We start from the raw sequence: 20,109 nt of genomic DNA, 5'->3' as shown, positions 1-20,109 counted from the left end.
ACAGGAGACACCTTTAAAGACTATTTTTTCATTCCTTCATTCATTCAGTTGGTCAGTCAGTGAACTATTATGGACTGAACATGTCCTGTGTGTCTTTTCAAAAAAGGAGACCATGGGAGGTGTAAGAGTGGCTAAGATCTCTGAAGGAGGGAGAAGCCAGATGACTGGGCCACAAGAGGGAAAAAGTCAGCAAAACAGGTGCAATTGTTCCTGGCCTCTTGCCTCAAGATGGTTGTATTGTTAGGTGAATACTAGAAATGGGTAGATTCCGCCTGTCCTGAGGAAAAAATTCTTTGGTTGCAGGATTGGATTGGCTGATAAAGAGTGATTTCCAAGCACCATTGATTGTGTTCTTTGAAAGTTAGGAACTGATAAAGCAGCAGTGCTTGGGAAATAACATGTGGGATGTCAACTCTTAGGCGAGAACTGCCTTCTTTCTGCAGGAGGCCACACGTCAATCTCAAAATCTAAAGGTTTTGAGTTTGAACATCAGAGGGGATACAGTTTTTGCTGCTATTTTGGTTGAGGGAAACAAAATGGGTGCACTAAATAATGAAATGCAAATGCTATGAGATAGCAATTTGAAGACTGACTCAATGTTAGCTTAGAATGGAAAAGTGATTTAGGTTTTCTTTGTTTTTTGGGTTTTTTTTTTTGGCTTGTCAGTGTAAAATGAGTGGTAAAGGGATATAGATGACACAAGAAACTGCAAGCTATATCATATAATTGGTCTTTCTCGCTAGCTGATGGAAGAAACAGGAACTTTTTCATCCAAATTCCTGCTCTCAAGGTTACCTAATTGTAATTATGAGGTGAGTGGGTGAAGTCATTTCTTTTAACCTACATGTATTTCTCGAGCACATATCTTGTTAAGAGACTGTTTGGGGTACAGCCATTTAACAGTGAAAAAACACATATATTCCCACCTTTGTGAAACTACCTTCTAGTGGATAGGAGTGAGGGGAGAAACAGAGCAGAAGCAAACAAGAAAAATACATAAGATGTTATGTGACAATGTCTACTGGGAAGGAATCCGTAGGCGGTAAGGGACTTGGGAGTGTGGAGGTGGCCCATTCAGAAGCTTTTAGGAGCGGAATCTGAGAAGTTGTCACCTTGAAGACATCCTTTATCCACTCCCCATCCCCTTCCCCACTCCCCACTCCTGCTTCTTCCTTCAATCATCTTTCTTCACATGGGAAATGAGGACTCTGGGATTCACTGGCTGGATCGCAGCACCTAGAGATGGATCTGATCAGTAAGAACTGCTCAGTAAGCATTAGCTACTGCTTTGGTTGCCTTCCCCCTGTGGAGTGCTGGCCTCTTGGATTGAGCTTGCATCATAGGTGTTCAGTAGGAGCTTGCTTAGTGGACTTACAGGTTGAGGTTAGAACCCACCAGGATTCTTCTCCTGGGAAGAACAGGCTTCCCTCTAAGGCTTCCACAGACGGTGGGTGAGGAAAGAGCCCTAAATTGCTTGAAAAATTGATTGCTCTTTGGGCAAAGCAAGAAACCCTCCTACGGAAGGGCATCATTTGGGCATCTATCGGGGTCTCAGTACAAAGATGAGTGCTCAAGAGGTCAAGATGCTCAAGCGGAGAATCTGACCAGAATGTTCGTGGTACAGAGAAGCAATCCTGTTGGGAGAAGGAAGACAATTGAGGCCTTGGAATATAAGCTAAAGAAGCTTCAAAGGGAATACTAAAAAGATTCAGGCACAAATCCTTTACTACATTCTTTTGTACAAATCAAATTTTGCCTAGAAAATCATACCTTACTATACATCCCTATTGTGTTCCTCCACCACTATCTATTTTATTTTTTTAAGCGTTATTTCATTTTTATGTTCACAGAAGCTTGTTGCTACAACTAAATGAGCAAAACAGCCAGTAGCAACAGAAATGCGTTAATCTCTCTCCTCAGACCTTGAAAGCATTTTCCTTAAAGGTGAACAATATTCCACATACAAGGACTTTTACAGCACTCTGTGCCAGAAATTATACTGAATGTTTATTAATTTTTATGTAAGTCGGTCAATACAGTTTTTCAGCTTCTCCCAGTATTATTACTCCAGTGTTATAAATGACACTGAAGTAAAGGACATATCGCTCTCTTTATTCTGTGTATGTGTGTCTGCTTACAGCTAAGGACTTCCCAAATTATAGTTTTGTAAACATTAGTTCTAAATCATGCCGATCACTTGAATTTTGAAAACGTCAAAGCCAATCACATTAGTGTAGTAGAAAATACGGGTTTGCGGTGCATTGGCTCACTGTTTTATTCGCTATGGATCAGTGAGTAGAAATTCCCAACGCGGAAAGGGGTTCATTCCTGTCTCTCAGCCTCAGCAAAGTTAAGACATTTCAGACCTTTCCTGACTTTGGATCTATTGCGCATGCTCTGTCCTTTACCACTATCCAATCCTAGGGGCATATAGAGCCACTCAGAGCCTTAGAAGTACATTCAGCGAAATGGAACCAATCACCATATAGTGTAGCCTATTGTTCTTCAGATCAAAACGCACCGTGTTGAGATAGCATGAATTCTACAGACCCGTGAAGTCCATGTGGACCACAAGACACTCTTTCCATCCTGCCTGCACACATATCCCTCACTCTTCATTGATTCATGCAGACTTTTAAAAGTGTTTAGCAATAAGCATCCTACCCCCAAGAAGCTTATGATCTCATGGAGAAGATGGCCAAGCAACAGACAATCACAACGTGGTGAATGCCACAAAACAAATTGTACCTGGATCTCCGTGAGTGCTAGGAGGAAGGCAACCCAAACTCAGAAAACTAGGAGAGGTGTCAGGGAAGACATTTCCCAGAAGATGGTGTTGTGTCTAACAAAGCCGTGAGACCAGCAAAGAGGAGGTGAAAGGCTCAGCGTTCTGTGGGACATTTCCTTAAGTCCAGTATCTCTAGAATTGAGTGTGGGAAGCTAAAAGAGCGGAAATAGAAACGAAAAATGGGAGTTCTTGAGAGGCTTTTTTACCCTGCACAAGCCAAGGACTGGTCTGCAGGAAGTAAGCAGATGCACAGTTAAGAAAGCCCATATCAGGAGTTAGTCATGATAGAGAAGGATTTGTACACTTTGGAAATCGTAAAAGAATGAAAAGCCCAGGTCTTTATTTCCGTGTTTTCGCCTCTGTTTTTCACGTTCCTCCCGGATTTCAATTTCCTTCTGGAATCTCAGCTCTCTTCATCATCTGCTCTTGCAGGAACACTAAACTGCAAACGCAACCCTACGATTCAGGGAACTACGTCCCATCAAGATTAGTGGGTACGTATATATTTTCTTTCTTGTTCTCTTGCGACTTTCTATACCACTGCACACAATTGTTACCGTGAAATAAGCATTAAGAGTCTGCGTAGATTACCGGGTACATATACATTTACTTTCTTGTTCTCTCGTGACTTTCGATATCACTGCGCACAATTGTTACTGTGAGATAGACATTAAAAGAGTGCGTGTGGCCCGTACGGGGATCGAACCCGCGACCTTGGCGTTATTAGCACCACGCTCTAACCAACTGAGCTAACCGGCCCCGCTGACGGAGGGGCACCCTGCGTCTTATGAGAGGCTTAAAGGCGAACGTTATTCCAGTCACCAAAGGAAGTTTCCTGAAAGTTCTCGGAGCTGGAAAGAACTTACGGTCTTTGCTAACTTCTTTACGATCCTCGGCAAATTTCTTCGAACCCTGCAATTTCATTTAAAATACAACTCGGCGGAAGGAAAGTTCAAATGTCACCTGCTTCAGTGTTTCATGACGAGGGGTTTTAGTGACCACCCTTTTAAATGCAACGCCATCACCTTCCGCTGGTACTGTAGCCCGACCCTATCACTCCTTTCTACTTTGCTTCCGTAGCTTCTGAGCGACCCTTGAAGAAATTGACGGAAAACGGGAGGAATTACCGCCAGTTCCTCTCCACGGGCGGTCAAGGCCAATATGAGTCTCCACCCAGGCTCCTCTGCTCGCAACTTCTAGCACAGTTCCCACTGTGTTCGCCCATGTTTCCCGAAAGTGAATATTTGATCCCTACCCCACCCCATTTTTAGCAAACTCAGGAAAACGCTCTCGTTTTTCTACCTGAAAAGGGCACTTTAGAGAAATACGTCCCGTTACAGTCTTTGTGTTCGCATTTTATTCCATCTCGATGAAACAGGTGTAAGTTCGTTGGTATTTTATGCACAAGACAACTTTGAAGCCCGACTCATGGCCTTTGGCCTTTAGATTAGGAAACATTCTCCGGGAGCTCTGCTGATCGCTAGGTCTTACGAGGTTGACGCCTTCTGTCCCAAAGAGAACTATTTCTCTGCGTGTTTCCGCCTGGCTGCCCACTTCTCCAGTAGAGAAACGGCTGTTCCTCGGGATTCATTTTTGGAAGTGCTTTGGGTCCTGGGTAATGAGGCCGCATCCTGCAGCATCGACAAGGTGGTTGAATACGCAGGAGCACCCACAGTACCCAGGGACCAATAAATAGCTCAGTAGACCCATTTCGAATAATTGAATAAAGGAAGTCTCAACCAACCCCCTTGCTGTATTACAGATGGTCCGCCTCTCTGCCTAGACTATTGTGCTGACGTCCTGTTCCTTCTCCTGGCTTTTGAACTAGATTCTCACCTCTCTCCAATCCATCTTTCGCGGGGCTGGCCTGTCTTTCCGCCTCACTTCTGAAATTCTATCCATTGCCGCCTCTATGCAAACCGACTCTGGTTAATACTTCACTCGGTATGGCTCCCCTCTTCCTTCCGCACTTTGCACTGCGAGAAATGCCCTTCCTTGAGTCAGCTGGAGGCCTCCTTCTGCTGAGAGCTTAGTTGTGGACACAGCCTGGAGTAGAGGCGAAAAGGAAAGAAGGCCGGGAGATAATCGGGGAAACACACACACCTTTCGTGTGGTTTGAAAGCTGGTGCCCGAAAAGGGGAGCGAAAGAAACAAGAAAAAAACCACGCTCCAGAAGTGTCTGAGATTGCTGCGGCCATAAAGGAGAGAGCACTAACCGCGGTACGGATACGGGAGGGGAGGAGGGCTCCACCCCCGGGCCTGTGCCCACGGACCTAGGTGAGGACGGGCACTCCTGCCTCCGCGCCCAAATGTTGCATTTCCCAAGAGCACCCCGGCCCGCCACGACCCCATCCCGTGCCTATAAAAACCCCCGAGACCCTAGCGGGCACAGACACAAGCGGCTGGATGTGAAGAGGAACACGCCGGCGGGAGAACACAGAACACCCACCCTCTCTTTTAGTCACCCTGGAGGCGTCGGAGAAGGCGGTTTCAGGGATCCGTGAAGAGACCCTGAGTCTTTTACATCCCGGAGAATGACGAGAGAGAGAGAGTACCTAGGCGACGTTTACTTTCTGGGATTTCGGGAGATGCGGTTTTCTACACGCCAGGGGCCAAGCCTGAGAGATAGGTAGACGGCAGGGATAGGAGCTCTCTCCGCGCCCCAAACGCCCCTGTTCATACCTGGGTTCCTTGATTTTCCTGCCTATATAACCGAGCCTCCCATGGCCGGGCTCTGAGCTCTCATTCTGCGAACTGGGACAAAGAGGTTAACTGTGATGCGCTTTGTATAACCCCAGGATTCTACACTTGCCCAAGGGCGAGGCGCAAATCCAAAACCAGGCACAACTGAACACCGAGATCAGCTGAGCCCTGAGTGTCTCACGACATAAAGTCCCTACGATTTTAACAAGGGCTGTATGTGTGCTAGTACTGTTACTGACAAACGCATGTCAGATCCCATCTGTCTTTAGCTCAATGTGTGACGTTAGACATGTCGTTTTGCTCCTCAACTTTCTTATTTGTAAAAAGAAAAAAAAAGTGTTCTGGATTTGCAGAGGGCCTCTTCAGAGGTAAGTTCCAGTAGCTGTACTGTAAATTGATCTCTTGGGCAGCCCTGTTGGTGAGGAAAGAGGACAAATTGAGAAATGAACAAACAGAGAAGCTGCGAAAGTCTTGTGACTTACAGCACAGGACAAGTCTACAAACCATGCCACGCCGCACTAAGCTCTAATTGTTTTAACACCAGCTTACTCAGACCGGGTGATCCAAGATAAGACCAAAGCCAAACTGATCCAGCAACTCTGCACAGATCTTCATGTTCCGGCAGCTAAGTTCCGCTGAATAAACCTGTGATTCGCCTAGTTTAGAAATTCTGTCCAGTCCCTCCTGAGAAGGACCTTGCTAACTTTCCCCCTAAAACTGTCCTTTGAATATCTCCAGTCCCCAAACCCTGTAAATTCTGGTCTCTGACTCGCCCTTGTTTTAGGCAGTACTGGGACTCCACAGAGGTGGGGCTCTTTGCTCAGCAAGTTTAATAAATCCAAGGTAGTAGAATCGATTTGTTTTCTTGGTCGTCTTTTTTTGGGGAGTGGGTCTTCTAAATGTTGATTCTGATCCCCGCCTATGGATACTTATAAATAAATAGATATTTGCACTCCATCATTATGTGGAGCTAAAAGTGTTAAATTTAACTGTCTAATTACCTCTAAAATAATCATGAAATTCAACGATCTGAAACTTATCTAATGAGTTCCACATTCTGGAATGAAGGGATGTAATAGGTAATAACAGGTCTCAGTCCCGAATGGAGAAATAATCACACAGACACCAGGTGAAAGATGAGTAAAGTGGAAAGCAATAGGCAGAACAATAATTTGCTTTATGCTACGATTTTTGGAGTGAAGCAAGAAAATTAACCAAGGAAACAAAGAAGAAATCCAAGACATAGTAGTGTTGGAGTTGCGTTTTTGTCATATGACACTACTTCGATTCTACAGGATTCACTTAGTCTCCATCTGACCTCCTCAGAGTAGACTGCTCTTCCCCAATCACTCCTGCAATTACCCTAGGAGATTTGTGATCCTAAAGTAAGGGGGAGTTTTAAATTTACTCCTAAGTACACCTGCATGATGCCATTACTCAGGACAGGGTAGCTGAACAAACTCAGCTCTGAATCCTTTAAGCAGAGGCAATAATTACTGACACTCTATTTAATCAGATTCTGAGCATGATGTGCCACTTTTCCTTTTGGGTCTGAAGTGACACCAGCCATTTTCACAGTTTCTTCCACTAGGAGGTCCTGGGAGAAAAGTGATAAAGGTAGATTCAAGAATGGTTAGTTTGAGAAGAGAAATAAAAAGGCAAGTGTATTTTTCACTCAGTTCACCTTGGTTCTAAGAGTGGGTCTATATAAAGAAATGGAACATGCTTCTGCTAATTAATATTCAGGCAGAAAAAGTCATGAATTTCACTACAAACCCATGTCCCTTCTTCCACATGACAAATTGATGAGGGTATTCTTTCTTCTGTCGGTAAAACGAAGTCTGGGATATAGATTGCAATATTAGCAGTGCCATAGTGCAGAATTTCTCATAATTAGCACTTTTTACTTAAATACATAAGAAAACAGAATTGGAATGTAAAGTTAATAAATTAATCAGGTTATAAACAATATGAACATAGAAGCAACAATTGCATGGTCTTTGGCATGCAGTCTTTGATTTGGGGAATGCATTCTTTTCTATTTCTATCAGGAAGGAGGAAGAGAAACAGTTCATATTCACATGGAATAGACAAAAGTATGCATTTATGCTCTTGCTCCAGAGGTATATCAAGTCCCCCAATTTTTCATAATCTAGTCCAAAGAGAATTGAACTGTCTGGACTATCAGCAAAACATTGGTACACTGTATTGATAGTATCATTTAAATCTTCAGTGAGCAAGAAGTGTCAAGTAAGGTATAGATTTTGTTAAGCCCTGCATGTTCCAGAGGATGGAGAGAAAACACAGAAACCATTCATCGACCTGGTCCGTGAATGAAAGTTTTTAGGATCTGTGAAATTCTCAGACATTTCCTCCAAGGTAAAGACTCATTGTTGCATCTCGAAGTTCCCATCACTTAGAAGGGAGTGCTGTGCTCACCATGTTTCTTTGGGCTGTGAAAGCGGCATGTCCCGCACTTGGAGGCCCTTCTCTGACACACTTACCAACAGATACTGAATTAGAATATTAACAAATTGAATCCAGCATTATCTATAAAGCATAATGCACCATGAGTTAAGGGAGATTGCCTCGGGAATAAAAAATTAGTCAAGCATTGAAAAGTCAATTAAATGTAATATACTACATTAACAAAACAAAAAATACATGTAATCATCTCACTAGATGCAGAAGAAATATTGGACCAAATTTGCCATTCATTCGTGGTTTTTAAAAATTATCTCAGTAAACTAAGAACGGAAGGAAAATTCCTCAGAAAAATAATGGGCATTTAAGAAATTCCTACAACTAACAACAGAGTTAATAGTGGAAGAACAAATATGTACCCTTTAATATTGGAGAAAAGTGCAAAATATCTGTTCTCACTTCTTCTACATGTTACAGAAAGTCGTAGCTAGTGCCAGAAAGTAAGGAACGCATGAATAAAGAATAAATGAATAAATAAATCATTTTAGAATAAGAAAAATATATTCATTTGCAAACAACATAATCAGATACACGAAAAATCCTAATGCATCTACAAAAATAAGCATTATAAGTAAATACAGCTATGTCACAGATTACAATATACAAAAATTAATTGGATTTCTATGTACTAGCATCAACAAAAATGGAAAATTAAGTTACCATTTTCAATAGGATTAAAACAAATGAAATATTTAGAGATAAACTTGTCAATGTGCACAAGACTTGTACATAGAAATCTACAAAAGATTGCTGAGAAAAACTCAGGAAAATCTAAATAATTGGTGTTTTTGCCATATTTACAGATTGAAAAATTTAATATTATTAAGACATCATTTTTTTTCTCTGAGTTGATCTGTAGATTTACTACAATCCCAACAAATATCCCAGCAGGAGTTTTGTTTTGCTTTGTTTTGTTTGTTTGTTTCTACAGAAATTGACAAGCTTATTCTGAAGGACCTAGAGTGACCAAAATAATTAGGAAAAGAAAAACAAAGATACAGGACTTACACCAAGTGATTTCAAGACTTACTATAAAGCTAAGGCTAATCAAAATAATGTGGTATTGTCTCAGGGATACTTACACAGATTGATGGAATAGAATAGATAGTCCAGAAATAGACCAACGTTTGTGGTCAACTGATTTATGACACAGGTAAAATGTTATTTAATGAGCTTTTTAAACAAATCGTCCCAGGCAACTGAGTATGGAAAAAATGATTCCCTACCCTTACCTCACATCCTATACAACAATTAAATCAAAATGGTTTATATACATGAAGCTTAATGTTAAAGATATCAAACTTGCAGAAGAAAAGAAGAAAAGAAGTCTGCACATATTTGATGTAGGCAAAGCTTTTTCAGAAGAGACCAGGAAAGCATGAGCCCTTACAAAAAAAGATACATTGGATTTCATAAAATATTAAAATGCTTTTTCTTTGAAAGACAATATTAAGAAATTGAAAAGGCAAGACATAGACTTCAAAAGAAATTTAATATATGTTATATGCACACACAGTTGTTATACATCATATGTGTTATACATACACATATAACAAAGGACTTTTATGGAGAATATAAAACACATTTTAGAACTCAGTGATACAAACACTCAGTAAGGATAAGGGCAAAAAACTTGAGCAGGCATTTCACAAAATAAGATACTTATATGGCCAATAGACACACTAAAAGATGTTCAACAACATCAATCAGTACAAAAATGCAAATTAAATCTATCAAAGATTAACAGGAAACAACAGATCTCAAATCCCCTAAATGGAGAAACAATTAGTAACACAGATATTAGATAAAGATAAGTTACTTGAAGGATCAATTGATAAAAAGATACTTGGGTTTATTTCCAGGTTTGCGTTATCAAAAAGTGATGCATTCAACAGAGCATTTGAGGTAACTGCTAATTAGGGACGGTACTTCCTTCTCTTTCATCTAATGGGAGAGTGAAATCGGATTAGAACTAGAGCTTTCCTAATGAGATCTTTTCTCTCTTTGTCAGGATCCGACTCAGATTGAAAAAGCAGAGGATGGTCACTGCCTTCCAGGTCTGAGGCCGTCTCCCAGAAGCTTCACTCCTGGCTTCGCCCTGGTAAGGAAGTTTCCGGAGGTGTTTGAAAACCTGGACACTTAAGTGGGACATGGAACGATATTTGTACTTGTGTCCCGGTTATAAGAACAGGCAGAAAGGACAAGTGTAATATGGGGGAATTAGCTCAGGTGGTAGAGCGCTTGCTTAGCATGCAAGAGGTAGCAGGATCAACGCCTGCATTCTCCAGCTTCTTTTAATCCCTAGTCTACCAACGGTGTCTGATAAATACTTTCAGCGGATTTACCGCTCTTTATTCAATTCAGTGTCATCCTGTTATGTACATCTTTTTCTTTTTAAGGAAATGATACGTAGTATTACATGGAAAAGCAAAAAAAGGAAGAGATTAGTCACAAATGAGTTTTGCAAATACAGGTTTTGGGGCTTCAGCTCGAAGTTAATAAAATGTATTTTCGTGGGGAAACCAAACCTTAGCCTTTTGGGTTCAAAATATGAGAAACAGCCTAGAAATAGTGTCCCGAGGCAAGAGCAGGAGATTTGAATGTGCCAGTCTTTTGCTTTTAATTACATTGACAACACATGGTCCGGTAGAGGATGAAAATGTGTCTTCTATCAGATTATCTGAGAGTTGGCCAGGTATTTAGAAGAGAGACATGCAGGAGAGAGGTAAGGAAGGAGTATAAGTGAAGGTGGGAACTAGCATATTAACTCTAGTAGTCGGATACACTCACTAAGAAAAGTGATATTCAATCCTTCCATTCAACTCTCTGAAAGCTCGTTGTGACAAAATGTGCTCAAAATAAATTGGGACCTAGGTCTTCCTCTAATTTCCAACACGAACCACAATGTAAAAAATAAATAAATAAATAAATAAATAAATAAAATGTATTTTGGAAATTGCAACACTATCCTCTATTTAAAGAAACTACATGAGGCTCTGTATTAACAACACATAGGTCGACTTTAGCTCAGCTGGCCAAAGCAGAGCTCAAAATGCTGAAGAGAGTGGTCTTTGTGTAGGTGACTCCAGGAAGTTCTTGTAGGTCCCTGGGACGTGCCACTCTTTCCATCCTTCTTTCTTTCCCATCACTCAGATCTCTCTCTGACACCATTTGACTTCTCAGCATTGCCCTTTGTCAATTGTAATAGAAAGACCATGTTATTGATTACATGTTTTTCTATCTTATTTCCTTATTCATAAATGAACTCAAAAATGAATGTCAGAAATAATGAACATGTTGTTGAATTTTTGTCCCATAGGAGCAGCCTCTTGCATTCTCAGGATGTGCCCTCCTAATAAACTGGGACCATGAAGGAGGGACCTGAAGCTGCCCCAAACCACCTGCAGCTCCATGAAGGTCATGCCTCCACCCACTAATCACTCTGAAAGTAGCGCCCCTCCACTCTTCCCCAACCACATTTCCTTTTCAGGCAAAAACATTTCTACGGGTTTGTTAGACCCTAGCTTCTAATCCTTTCTTCAGTCTTTACTGATCTGAAGCCACTCTCTCCTTTGAGGTTTCTAAATTATCTGTATAGCCTTTCTCCATTCAGCAAATTTTCATCAGGCAAAATCCTACTTGATGCTACTTATACTCAGAGAAAAATGACTATGTTACTGTCTTAAATGAGAATTCTTCATAGGTGGAAAGCAGATTTGGAATCCACTACAACTCCAAGGCAGTGGAGCTAATGTAGCTTCCCCTGGGCTACAGGGGAAGTCTTCTTCGGTGGGCCTGGGAATTGAAGAACTAGACAGGCGTAAGAAGGACAAGTGTGGTGCCCAATGCAGCAAGAGAAGGGGGGAGGAAGCTGACAGGGAAGGAGAATGGCAAGGGAAGCACCTAAACAGCAGACACTGTATAGCCTGCATCTGTTTTTCCTTTTGCCTGAGAGATCCCTGAGCTCTGTGGTGACAAATTTCCATAATTTTTCCATATAAAAAACCGAAGATTAGAAACTATTTCTAGGCATTTTACCTGCATTAATATTAGTATGTGTACAGCATCCAAAATAGGGCCTAGACGACAATTGCACAGTACTACTACTTGTTGTTGTGGCAGTTTCTATGTGGATCATTGGCCTCATCCACTGTGCCTGGTGCTGAAGAAGTGCTTCAGGAATGACTCCACAGATTGAGATTAAAATTCTCAAGCTTTCTCTTTCTCAGCTCCTCCAAGGTTCTCTATCGCTTTCTGAGTCCTACAGGAGGAAAGTGCTCTTGAAGATGCGGCCGCGTATGGCGTAAGGCTCTGGGGCTGGGAGAAGGCGCCCCACTACTTTCGGGCGGCCTTGCCTGCAAGGAGCAGGTGACGATCACAACTCTAGAGCAGGCTGCAAGAGCCATGCCCGCTAGCCAGGCAGTTCCGGGTGGTGCTTCTCCGTCTGGAATGTGCTCTCTACTTCCGAGAGATGAGGAAGGCGAAACTGGGAAGTGAGGAGAGAGGTCTCCCTCATGACCTTCTTTGGAAATCCCTATTCTTCACACTGTCAGGCTCATAGAACTTTGCTCAAGGCAGTATCTGAGAAGCTCCGCCCTCAATCTTGTCCTACCAGGGGTTTGGCGGCCCAGAGTCCCGGCAGGCTCCTAATAATCAGGAAAATGGGTGGGGCGCGGCGTTCCCCCAGTGGGGAATTAGCTCAGGCGGTAGAGCGCTCGCTTAGCATGCGAGAGGTAGCGGGATCAACGCCCGCATTCTCCAGTTTCTTGTCCGGTTTATGTCTCTTGGTCTGTATACCACGTTCTTTCTCCTGTTGACGACATCGGTGCTTCTTACCTGGGAGAAGATCAGAGGAACCCGCCGCCTCCCTGGAGCCCGTGTTTCCCTGCTCCCCATACAAGAGTCTTGTTGCCCCTGCTTCCAGCCTCCCTTCTTTTCCACTCCTGCCTCAGGTTTGGCACTTCTAGGTACCCAGGTCTCAAGGCAAATTTCCCGTCTTTCGGCAAGTACAGCTGAAAGTGATGCCACACGATCTCTCAGTTCCTGCTATAGCTTCACAAATATCGTCTCCTCCGGAAAGTATGTCTTTAAGTTATTCGCTTGTTTTTCTCTCCCCTAGATTGGGAGCTTCCTGAGTGCCAAAACACTATGTAGTCTATGTAGTCTGTGTAGACTGTGCTCAACTCACTTCATCCCCATGTGTAGAGTTAAGGTTCTATAAAATACAGTTACTACCTTGAACAGATGAGGTGGGTGGTATAAGGAAACAGGGAGATAAAACACAAAGCAATACTTAAAAACATCATCCTGCCACATTTCTCAAATCTTAATAATAGCATTCACTAATGTATTTTGGTTTTTCTTTGTGCTTTCTCCATATCCATTTATTTATTTATTTATTTATTTATTTATTTTTTACATTTGACTGACAATTTTACTTTTTTTTTTTTTTTAAATGACCAATCAGATTTTGCTATTTTCTAGTTAATTCCTGTGTTTCCTTCACCATTCTATTTTCTGGCTTTCTATCAGGCTGGTGATCTTCTTCTTCTTCTTTTTCTTTTTTTTTTTTTTTTTTTCCTTCTTTTTCTTACTTCGTATATTTAATGCACTGATTTCTTCTAATGTTTTGTAACTTGGGTATTTAAAGGTATAATTTAAAATTAGAAAGCAGTTTCTACAGAATCCTTAGAAATATGTCATTATATTCTAAGGAGCTTGAAGATATACTTTTGATTCGTTTCTAAACTGTGCATTTGAGAATCTCTTCATGTTTACTTTTATGTTCATTCTTTCAATGTTATTTTCTAATTTTTGTGCATCATTTCCTTTATCAACACACAAATATATGAGTTATATATACCTGTATTTATGAATGGCAGCGGAACCACACATTAGTGCTAATATTGGTGTATTAATAATTATTGGTTTACCAATTGTAGCAAATGCACCACAATGATGCAAGATGTTAATAATAGGGGAAATTGTAAGAGAGGGAGAGTGATGGAGTTTATGGAAATTCTATGTATTCTGATCAATTTTTCTTTAAACCCAGAACTTCTCTAAAACATAATGTCTATCAATTTTAAAAACTAATATCAATAAAAGAAAGACCAGGGACCTTTTATGGATGAAAAGAGTCTTAAAAAACATAAAAATCTGTAGATTTTAGTTTATTATTTATAATCAGCCATTAAGAGAAATTTTTTTTTTGTATGGGTGACAATCAGAAAAAAAGTTAGTATTAGATCATATTTATGATCTATTACCAATTTGTTAACAAGTACTTAACACACATACAAACATGGCCCTAAAATTTCCTAGTTCTCTCAAGCGTTGATTTCATCCTTATCTCCACGGCCGAGTTCAAGAAAGCGAAATGTGTAATGGGTATTCCTCCTTTCCAAACTTCCTTCCAGTTCACAGCCTAGTGCAGTCTACTTGCATGGGATGTTTCTTTTCCATCACAATGCTCTGAGATAACTAAGTCAAGGGAAGTTTGAGCAGCCCTCCAGACCCTCCAGATTTCAAAGGAAAGCCCACTGCTGCTGGTCTGGGGGAGCTGATGGCCTATTCATGGATGAGATGGACTAAGGACAGTGGGAAGCATAATGGACCAACAGTGTTGTTGGAGGGGACTGGGTGAGGAAGCAGGAGCCTAAACAATACTCTCCAGACACTGCCTGAACACTGTCTCCAGACCGGTCTTGTAGCATCAAAAATTACAGCTAAATATTGATTTCTTTCTGGTAATTATTTTGTTCAGCAACCTGGAAAAACCGACAAAAAATTATCTCATTCCCTTTCCTATCTAAAGTCTGAAATATTTCATTAAAATTTTAAAACTTAAAAAAAGTGCTTATTAGGCCAGGCTCGGTGGGAAGCCGAGGTGGGGGCGTGGCGGGGTGGGAGGTGGGAATCACTTGAGGCCAGGAGTTTGAGACCAGCCTGGCCAACACGGGGAAACCCTGTCTCTACTAAAAATACAAAATTAGCTGGGCGTGGTAGTGCTCGTCTGTAATCCCAGTTAGTCGGGAGGCTGAGGCAGGAGAACCTCTTGAACCTGGAAGGCAGAGGTGACAGTGAACCGAGATCGCACCACCGCACTCTCAAAAAAAAAAAAAAAAAAAAAAAAAAAAAAGTGCTTATTGAAATTTTTAAACTTGAAAGTGCTCTGACATATACATAAATCATTTTCTCTATATACATGGTTTTTGCACTTATACATGTCTAGACACCCTAGGAATGGTGGTGCCGTGGTGTGAACATGGAGCCTGGAATGGACAGCCCCAAAACCTCCTCCTCCTCAACTGTTGGCTCATCAACAGTCAGTCCGTAATCATAACTTCCTTAAAATACAAGAGCTGCAGAACATTCTGGGATATCTGTGCTAATTAATCTGGCAGTTCCCGCTGTGGCTTGCCCCAGGTGTGACGTGCTCTCTTTCGTGAAATTAGTAACTACGAACTGTAACGGGAACACGGCAATTGATTGCCTCTGCACTCTTGCCCAAAGCGTTCTCTGAGATGTTTGGTAGTTATTTGGGTCCTTACTTGACCTTCGTGGCCTTAAAACTAAGGGAACATGGCATTTGTGAATCTGAAAGACTTGTGATAATTTTCTCATTTCCTCCAGGCTGTGTGCTGCATCACTTTGAGTTTGCGGAGGGAACAGCCCTTTCTCAGGGCCCCCTCACGTCCTGAGTGTCATCCTCAGAATGTGGAGCTTGGGCTCAATTTGAAGAGGGTGTGAAGGCCAGCCAAAATGCAGTCCTGCTCTGTAAATCCCTTCCTCTGACTAGCTTGATTTTAGGCTCTGAGAATGGATGGGGTGGGATTGCTCTTCAGTACTTTCTGCTGAGACATTTTTGTATATTCATTTCTATCTCAAGGAGCCTCTATAACAAAGGAGAAAAAACTGTCTCGGGTTCTGTGTGTGGCACATGAGTTTGAAGGATTTCTCAGACTATTGTTCAGGACTGGCGTTACAGATGAAACGCCAGTTAGATTCAGGACTGGTGATGATGGGATCCCTGGCAGGCGGATATAACACCTCGTTGAGGACAGACTGCCCACCACTCTCCTTCTTTCTCTCTTTCTGAATTTATTTTCTATAAATTCCACTGGGTATCAGAACCTTCCTTCGGCTGACTGGCGCTTTGCAATTTCCTCTCCAAGCCCGGATCTGTTCCCCCAGATTCTCTCGTTCCCGCTTCTAGCTTCTCTTTTTAGCTTCTCTAGGTTCGCGTCATCGGCTTTCCTTGTTTCCCAGGTTGAATCCCCAGTTCCAAGCAGCGGAGAGGTCTTCTTGTCATAAAATTAACTTCCCTCGGCTCCTGTAACCCTCCCACCCGCCGTGTAGCACTCTGCATCTCTGAGAAGAAAGTGACCACCCCAGCCCAGCACAGATTTTCTTCGTCTTTGAGCACCTGCTCGGAGTTCCCGCCCCTGGTCGCTCCTGGGTTTTCCCGCATGGCACACATACAGTCTGTTGGATGTCGGTCAAAGATATAAAGATATTGCCAGCCCCCGCCAGGGAACCATTTGGGGGAAAACAGATCAGTGATTCCCTGTCGTCTGTGTACCATAAAAATAAAAACATAAAAATAAGAAGATCAATGTATTCGACATCTGCACCCAAGCGTACAGCTCTTAGGTGATCAACTGGGAAGCGACGGTTGCCCACCCAGAGGGAAGAAAGGAGCAAAGCCGGAGAATGCGGACGCGGACCCTGCAGGCCGCTGCCTCCCAAGTGAGCTGGTTACAAATTCCGCTATCCCCAGCCCCCACCCCGCTATTGGCTATTTGAGGCTTGCGGGAGTTTTTTCCGGACTAGAAGTCTTATGTTCCACCTGGTTTTTCGGGGCCACTCAACATTCCTGAGCTCCACCCCTGCCAAGGTAGAGCCAGCACAGGACTGCAGGCGGAGTCTCCAGACTCATCCAGAAACAGCCACTGCGCGGAGCCGCGAGCGCGTGTCAAACGAGCACCCATAGACAGCTACTGTGGGAAAGCTCTGGGCCCGACGCAATTCCACTTGCTTGATATTTTAGAAAAGAAGCAATTATACCCCAGCTGTAAAGGGAGTGGGAATTACAGCTACAACAGGTACCAGGAAAGTAAGCGTTCCTTGCAAAAGCTGCCCTCTCTGAGGCTCGAACTCAGGACCTTCAGATTATGAGACTGACGCGCTGCCCACTGCGCTAAGAAGGCGACGAAATGCGGGGCCCAGCCAGATTCTACAGGAATTTCCTACTTTCTTTCCGCAGGCGGGTAATTTTGGGGCTTCAGTTTTCTTCGCCCGGGGTCGCTAGTTCTCCAAGATTCTTTCCAATAGGCACGCGTAGGCTCCTTTTTAGCCCATCGGAAGAACCTCACACTCGGAAGCCATAGTGTACTGAACAATTATGCCTGACCTCATTTTCTATTGATCTGGATCTTCGTCCCCTCAGATGTATTAGGCAATATTTACTGTCCACAGTTTCCTTAGTTGGGATAGCGGGCTCTCACTAAATCGTAGTTGAATGAATGAAAAGCTCCCAAACACGTCTGTAGTTTACACTTAACCTGTCTTAATTTAAATTTGCATTTCCACTTATGTCACCTGAGATATTCCCCTCAAAATACACCAACTGATTTTATGATGAGTCTTCATGTTTTCTTCACCGCTATGTTCCAAAAACCCTATTGAAGATTTTATTCCCATAATTTCATTGAGTCCAGTTTATTGCCATAAATCTATACATCATTATTCCCATCTTACTGATGAAACTGAGGCTCAGCGGAACTAAATCCACAGCTGATAAGGGGCAAAACCAGACCTTGAAAGCAGATTTTGTTTCCAAAAAGTGCGTTGTGCTCTTTCTCCCTCTAGATCATGTAATCTCCCCTTTTCCTCTCCACACCACCACGCTCATTCGTTAAGCAAATAGTTACAGAATTTTAGATTCGTTGGTCCATTCAACAAACGTTAATTCACCATCTGCCGTGTACCCGGCATTTATGTTCTAGATTTCCAAGGCATCCTTGGCCCTTTATCCCTCACTTCTCTACAAACACCTTGAATCATGTGTTCTCAAAGTGCGGTGCCCAGACCCACCACATAATTCTTGAGGACACATTCCATTTCAGGTACTGTGCTACCTGAAGGCTTTGAGGATTCAGAGGAAACTGAGCCATCCCTGACCTCAGGAGCTGACAGGACAAACTGTCCTGTCCGGTCCAGGTCCAGTTCCTATACTCTCAAACTTCCGGATTCTTATAAATGCATTCTCCTAAATATTTTATTTTGATACTGTAACTCTTCTGCTCTGTACTAGTTTGCGAGGGCTGCCATAATAAATATCACAGACCCAGTGGCTTAACCCACAGAAAATGTTCTCAGTTCTGGAGGCTAGAAGGGTTGTTAACTTTGATTTCTCCTGAGGCCTCGCTCCTTGGCTCGCAGATGGTCACTTACCTTCTCGCTGTATTCTCGCATGCTCTCTCTCTATACACGTATTTCCATCTTTTCTTATAAGAACGCCTGTTGGGAGTTACGGTTTCAACATGAATTTGGTGACGGGTGGGGCGGGACACAATTCTACCAAAACATGCTCAAAATTGTTTACATTTTCACCTTCAAATTTGCCGTAGACTTTGTTACTGGAAAGCACTACGGGTTTTTTTGTTTTTTGTTTTTGTTTGTTTTTTTTTTTTTTTTTTAACAAATATTTTAAAGTCCCTTAATTAAACAGACCACATACCTTTCCTTATCTAGGAATTCCCACTCCAATGCCCGGTCCACACCCCCATTATTTCTCCTCATCTCCGTTCTTCAAGGCCCATTCTTGATTCTTTCATTCTCATTTGAAGCAATGTAGCATGGAGGAATGTAGCACACTAGTTTTTCCCTCTGAATTGCATGACTCGTTGTCAGTAACTGTCTTACGGTTTTTGCTGTTATGACATTTAGTATGGATGTGTGATATTTTTCATTAATATCCTCCATCTAGTAGTCATTGTTTCCATAAGGAAGCGCAGCCAGTGTGAACTACAGTCCAAAACCTCACATATGCATAGACTGGTTATGTAGTCTAAAGAAATTCCTGGCTCTGAATCCTAATTCTGAAGGTTGTGGTAAACTTCAGTCCTTTGCTGTCTTATTCACTCAGGTTCATGCCAAGCTTATGGGACCCAATGCAGGTCCCAGGAAAAGGAGGGAGGGATGTAATGCTAAACCTGTTCCTATTTCTACCTGCCAGGTTTGTTGTTGTTGTTTGTTTGTTTGTTTTTCAGGTGGAAGCTCAACAGCATCCATGCCATGGGTGATTGATGCTATGTTTCTCTAATGTTAGGAGTATCTTTTTCTAACGAACTCTCTCCTTGATGATCTCTTGTCATCTGTCTTGGCCAATGTCAGTAAGGGGTCTGCATGTAAAAATGCTCATAGGCACTTGAGATGTTCATCTTTTCCTCCTTGTTTGGGTGAATTGTTTCTTTCTTAATGCATATATGCACGTGCACATACATGTGTACATACATGCGCACACAGCTGCACACACACATGTGTAGATGCATGCACTTGTATGTGTACATACATGTACGCATACACGTATGCATTCTCATGTACATACATGCACGAATGCTCGCATGCATGTTTAGGTACCTGTATACAAACGTGATTCACACACAAATACGTGTGTGACACGTATTCACACATAAATACGTGTGTGCACAATGCATATATGTATGCATACACATGTGTGCATGCATGCGTACACACATGCATACGCACATACATGGATGCATACACACACGTATGTGGGTAAACACATACACATGTACACACATGCATGCAGACGTGTGTGCACATGTCTATCTGCATGTATATCTACACACATACCTGCATACATAGTGTGTACACACATCCATGCATGCATACATACTGTGTACAAAATGCATGGATACACATACATCCATGCACACACACCCACATGCATTTGCACATACATGTGTACATATCTTTACACACTCACACATGCACACACGTGCACATGTATACATACACCTGTGCACATGTATACGTACACCTATACTCAAGTAAACATGCATGTACACGTTTGTACACGTGTGTACATACACGTAGGCATCTAC

General features: G+C 42.3%; 2 non-coding genes across 2 annotated transcripts; both read right to left on the bottom strand.

Moving 5' to 3' along the window:
• Positions 1–3,473: 3,473 nt before the first annotated feature.
• On the bottom strand, positions 3,474–3,547 carry TRNAI-AAU (transfer RNA isoleucine (anticodon AAU)). The gene has a single exon. It is a non-coding gene; the product is annotated as a tRNA-Ile (tRNA).
• A 13,567-nt stretch (positions 3,548–17,114) lies between these two features.
• TRNAM-CAU (transfer RNA methionine (anticodon CAU)) lies at positions 17,115–17,187 on the bottom strand. Its single transcript has one exon. It is a non-coding gene; the product is annotated as a tRNA-Met (tRNA).
• Between the last annotated feature and the right edge of the window lie 2,922 nt (positions 17,188–20,109).

This window comes from Macaca thibetana, chromosome 4 (genome assembly GCF_024542745.1).
Source record: "Macaca thibetana thibetana isolate TM-01 chromosome 4, ASM2454274v1, whole genome shotgun sequence".
Classification (NCBI taxonomy): Eukaryota; Metazoa; Chordata; class Mammalia; order Primates; family Cercopithecidae; genus Macaca; species Macaca thibetana.
This window is presented reverse-complemented; position numbering and strand designations above follow the sequence as displayed.